Below are 6028 nucleotides of genomic sequence, written 5' to 3'. Positions count from 1 at the left end.
CATGTTAACTAAGGTATTATTTAATAGTTTATAAAGATGACTTAAATCCGAGGTTCTCAATTGTTTTTCAGCCAAGGACCCCTTACAAGATAGAGAATATACCGGGGACCCCCTCATTCTGATTTGTGATTTTGGGCTATATAAATAAAAACTGACATGACTTGACATGTATCAGAATCAGAATCAGAATAAAGTTTATTGCCAAGTAAGTGTTCACAGTACAAGGAATTTGCTTTGGCATGGAGGTGCATACAATAAACATAAAAATAATAAAATAAAATAAAATAAAAATAATAATAATACAATTAAAAATATAATAAAAAATATAATAAGAAATAAGAAATAAAAATATATACAAATATATATGTGCAATATAACAATATAACTGTTTTTTTTTTCAAGTGAATGAAATGTACAGTTTGTACAGGTATGTGCAAAAAAATTTCCAAAGAATGTGCAAAGGTATGGGGGGGGGGGATAAGGGACTGTGTCAGTGGGGGTCCCGGGCCTTGTTGATGAGGCCAGCTGCAGACGGGAAGAAACTGTTCTTGTGGCGTGAGGTTTTGGTCCTGATGGACCGCAGCCTCCTACCAGAGGGGAGTGTTTCAAATACTTTGTGTCCAGGGTGAGAGGGGTCGGCCACAATCTTTCTTGCTCGCCTCAGGGTCCTGGAGGCGTACAGGTCCTGGAGGGAAGGTAGATTGCAGCCAATCACCTTCTCAGCAGAGCGAATGATACGCTGCAGTCTGCCCTTGTCCTTGGCAGTGGCAGCAGCGTACCAGATGGTGATGGAGGAGGTGAGGATGGACTCAATGATGGAGGAGTAGAAGTGCACCATCATCGTCTTCGGCAGGTTGAACTTCCTCAGCTGCCGCAGGAAGTACATCCTCTGCTGCGCTTTTTTGGTGAGGGAGCTGATGTTCAGCTCCCACTTGAGGTCCTGGGTGATGATGGAGCCCAGGAAGCGGAAGGACTCCACAGTGTCGACGGGGGAGTCTCTCAGGGTGATGGGGGTGAGTGGGGCTGGGTTCTTCCTGTAGTCCACAACCATCTCCACTGTCTTCACAGCGTTGAGCTCTAGGTTGTTCAGTCCGCACCAGGACACCATGCGGTCAATCTCCTGCCTGTAGGCTGACTCATCCCCACCAGAGATGAGCCCAATGAGGGTGGTGTCGTCCGCGAACTTCAGGAGCTTGACGGACTGGTGACTAGAGGTGCAGCTGTTGGTGTACAGGGAGAAGAGTAGAGGGGAAAGAACGCAGCCTTGGGGGGAACCGGTGCTGATGGTCCGGGAGTCAGAGACATGTTTTCCCAGCTTCACGTGCTGCTTTCTGTCCGACAGAAAGTCTGTGATCCACCTGCAGGTGGAGTCAGGCACACTCAGCTGGGAGAGCTTGTCCTGTAGCAGAGCCGGGATGATCGTGTTAAAGGCAGAGCTGAAGTCCACAAACAGGATCCTGGCGTAGGTTCCTGAGGAGTCCAGGTGCTGGAGGATGAAGTGGAGGGCCATGTTTATTGCGTCGTCTACAGACCTGTTGGCTCTGTAGACTGCAGGGGGTCCAGGATGGGGTCAGTGAAGTTTTTGAGGTGTGACAGCACAAGGCGTTCAAAAGACTTCATCACCACAGAGGTCAGGGCGACGGGTCTGTAGTCATTAAGTCCTGTGGTCCTTGGCTTTTTGGGGACAGGGATGATGGTGGAGGTCTTGAAGCAGGCTGGAACGTGGCATGTCTCCAGTGAGGTGTTGAAAATGTCTGTGAACACCGGAGACAGCTGATCGGCACAGTGCTTCAGGGTGGATGGAGAGACAGAGTCTGGCCCGGCTGCTTTGCGGGGGTTCTGTCTCTTGAAAAGCCTGTTAACGTCCCTGTCCAGGATGGAGAAAGTCGTCACTGTGGTATGGGGGGGGAGGGGGGCTCTGAGGTGGGCAGCTGTGGAGAGGTGTCAGGACTGTCCCATTGTCTTTCAAAGCGGCAGTAGAACTCATTCAGGTTGTTGGCCAGGCGCAAGTCGTTAGCAGAGTGGGGGGCTCTAGGTTTGTAGTCGGTGATCTGTTTGAGCCCTTTCCAGACAGAAGCAGAGTCGTTGGCTGAGAACTGGTGTTGGAGTTTCTCAGAGTACAGTCGTTTAGCTTCTCTCACCGCCTTGCTAAACCTGTACTTCGACTCTATAAACCCGACTCTGTCCCCACTCCTAAACGCCTCTTCCTTCTCTGACCTTAGCTGTCTGAGTTTGGCTGTGAACCATGGTTTGTCGTTGTTGTACCTCACCGTAGTGCGTGATGGTACACAACTGTCCTCACAGAAGCTAACGTATGATGTCACAGCCTCTTGTGTACTCGTCCAGACTGTCGGTAGCAGTCCTGAAAACCTCCCAGTCAGTGCAGTCCAAGCACGCCTGAAGATCTTCCACAGCTTCACCGGTCCACTTTTTTGATGTCCTCACCACAGGTTTGCAGAGCTTTAATTTCTGCCTGTAAGCAGGAATCAGGTGGATCATGACGTGGTCAGAGTGTCCCAGTGCAGCGCGGGGAACGGCGTGATAGGCACTGCTTACTGTGGTGTAACAGTGATCCAGAGTGTTCTCCTCTCTGGTCGGGCATTTAATAAACTGTCTGTATTTAGGGAGTTCATGGGAGAGATTTCCTTTGTCAAAGTCACCGATTACAATAACTAAGGAATCCGGGTTTGTCCGCTCCACACACAGTATCTGGTCGGCGAGCATGCGCTGTGCCTCCTGCACGTTGGCCTGCGGTGGAATGTAAACACCGACCAGAATGAATGAAACAAACTCACGAGGGGAGTAGAAGGGTTTACAGTTTATGAAAAGTGATTCCAGATCGGGAGAACAGTGCTGTAGAATCACTGTCACATCCTTACACCATCCACTGTTTGTATAAAAACAGATACCTCCACCTTTCGTCTTGCCGGCCCGTTTTCCTCTCCTCCGGCGTTTCACTGTGTTTACAAAGGTGAGTGCACCTTTGACCAGAATGTCCAGTAATTCCACAGATGGGGCGATGAAAGTGGGAAAATAATCCTTAGGGGTTGAATCCCTGATGTTCATGAGCTCTTTTCTGGTGAAAGAGCTCGCTGTACTGTAGCAAAACACTGAATTTACGAACAAAACAAGACAAAACAATGCGCACCAACACATCGAGGCAGCCATCCGCGGCGCCATCTTGAACAAGAAGAAATGTCCCATGGAATAATCTGACATAGCCTATTTTTTTACACTTCTATAGTCTTAGTTATGTGAAAGAACAACACAAGAGAAATGTATTAGAAAGATATTAATATATATATAAAAAATATTTGCACCATCTCAACACAGAATACCCATAAAACAATCAATCAATTAGCTGCAAGTAACACTGTACCTAAACAAAATATCAAAGGGTTAGTTAATGCTTATTAAACATTAACTAACCCTTAACTTAGTGACCCTTTTTGTAAAGTGTTACCAATATCCTAAAAACCATTCTCACCTTTTGGAACTCCGGAAACTGTCACAAATCACAAAATGTCAGTGGTGTCCCGGGTGAATTCTCTTCTTCAGAGTTTGCTCTTTGAATAAATGCCAAATTGTCTCCTCTCGTTTTTTTCCATTCTGTTGCCGTTTTTTTCTGCCGCATTCGCTCTTCCTTGCTTTGCTGTTTTTTTGTTTTTGCATGCATGCGCACCTGAGCATTTCCATACTTTCCCCATTTCTTTTCAGAGATCGCTTGCCATGCAAATAGGTTCCACTTGGATCACGCACTTGCTTGTTTTAGGCAAATCTTCACTGTTCTAATCTGCATATATGGATGAAGTAATATGGTTGAATATCTCACTCTTTTGTATTATCATTATCATTTATTATTATTATTTATCTGTTATTTATCTTAGCACACTCATACTACCCCTTAACAGTTTATTCTATTTATACCCTTCGCGTATTCATACCACTCTGTTCATACTGTTCATTCTGTTAATACTGTTCATACTGTATATACACCATACTGCATATACTATATATATATTACTATATACATCTTGCATATTCATATATCTTGCATACTCATATCCACTGTTCATACTGTTGATACTGTTAATAGTGTTCATACTGTATATATCTTAGCACATTCATACTACCCTTAGAGCTTATTCTATTTATATATTATACATATGCACATTACATTGCACTGCACTTTTACTGCTTCATTTGCACTTCTGGTTAGATGCTAAACTGCATTTCGTTGTCTTAGTACTTGTACTCTGTGCAGTGACAATAAAGTTGAATCTAATTATTATTATTATTATATAGTTATTATCATTATTATTATATTTATAGGTGGTTAAAAGTGCTGCATGTAGTGTGCAGTGGTTAGTGGTTATGGTAAAGACTTACTGTATGGCTAATTAACTTAGTCTCATTATTTATGAGTGTTTCTCAGCCTTTATTAAAGGCTGTAATTAAAGGAACTAATGTAAAATTCTAAAATACTCTATACATGATGTGACTTGAAGTTGTATTACCCAACAACAGTGTATCCAGTAACATTAGTTTTGAGGGAGAGGGAGAGTTAGACCAGGAGGAAGGAGAGAGGGCTGAGGACAGTGGGGATGAGTCAGCACTCGGGCAGCCAGGGCCGAGCTAGACCACAGAGATCCAGGCACAGCAAGGGAGACTACCTGGACTGTTTTTTGTTTCATAACCTCCACACTTTACATAAGCAGGTTTGCTTTCAATGCAAATTGCCTGTTGCTTAGCGTGGCCCATTTTCACATAAGCCACATATCATACCTAATAAGAAGTTGGACAATTACTGTTAATTCATTTTTGGTAGTCATAAAGCCATAGTCCTTTACCTCAAGGTATCTGCAGCTGTGGATAACAGTGTGATTAGACTGTGTGATAATGGTTTGTCAGCCATTAGAAGCTCTATCCATCCATCCATCCATCCATCCATCCATCCATCCATTTGCTTGCCGCTTACCCAGGTCAGGGTTGCAGTGGCAGCAGGGCAAGCAGAGCATCCCATACATCCTCCTCCCCAGCAACTCCCATTTAATAATAGTTCCATCTCATAATATTGACATTTTCATTTTTACATACTTATACAGTAGGACTGTAGGACACTCTGTGCAAGCACTGTGCAAAAGTCTTAGGCACCCTAGATTTTTTATATATATATTTTTTTCTAATTTCTTAGAAGTCTTAGATGTTTGTGTCCTGCATTAGTGTGTCAGTAGACTGCTGTTTATTGTAAATTTTTGATATTCAGAAACTTTTCATTAGTTTTGAAAGCATCTTCGCTTTATGGATTTCTTTGACATATTCCTAAGACACAGTACTGTATATAGCAGATTTCATTTAGTAATCCATGTTTAAGTAAAAAATCGAGACTGTAACAACAGCAAGTAAATCCATAAATATCAGTAATCCATAATCCCCAGTTTTTCTACTAGGATTTGGAAGATTTTAGATTTATTTGCCCCTATAGTTTATATTCTACTTTGATTGTCCTTATTGTAGATGTTTTTATGCATATTTATATGTATGTATATACAGTATATATATTATGTATGCATTTTTTTTTCCTTCCCTGCTGTATCCCATTACTTTTTGCTGCTACAACCCAATTACCCCACAGCGGTCAATAAAATGTCATCTTATCTCTATGGATGACCTAGTGGGCTGGAATTGGGAAAAAAAAAGTATTGCTCATCTACTGTACATTGCCTACAATGTTGCCAGTGCACTGTCCTTTGGTCGGATACAGTGGTTCAGTCAAAGGTCCGTATATGAGCGGAGAGATGGAAATGACTCTTTTCTCTTTAATACACAAGGATGCCTTCAGGACTGGCTGAATCACAGTAATTCAATATGGGTACACCACAGCTAATCTGCAATCAGGTATATATCCAGCTTATGGAAAATGAGCTGATTGTTCACTCGTTACAAATAAAAGGGCACTGGCCAGGGAGTATTGTAAGAGGGTGGAAGGGCATACCTGTTATACAAATATATCGGTTTGCCAATACAT

Source organism: Centroberyx affinis, unplaced genomic scaffold (assembly GCF_046629955.1).
Source record: "Centroberyx affinis isolate AG114_WGS23_722 - 3 ecotype Tasmania unplaced genomic scaffold, CSIRO-AGI_Caff_v1 ptg002923l_1, whole genome shotgun sequence".
Classification (NCBI taxonomy): domain Eukaryota; kingdom Metazoa; phylum Chordata; class Actinopteri; order Beryciformes; family Berycidae; genus Centroberyx; species Centroberyx affinis.
Note: the sequence above shows the minus strand (reverse complement) of the source record.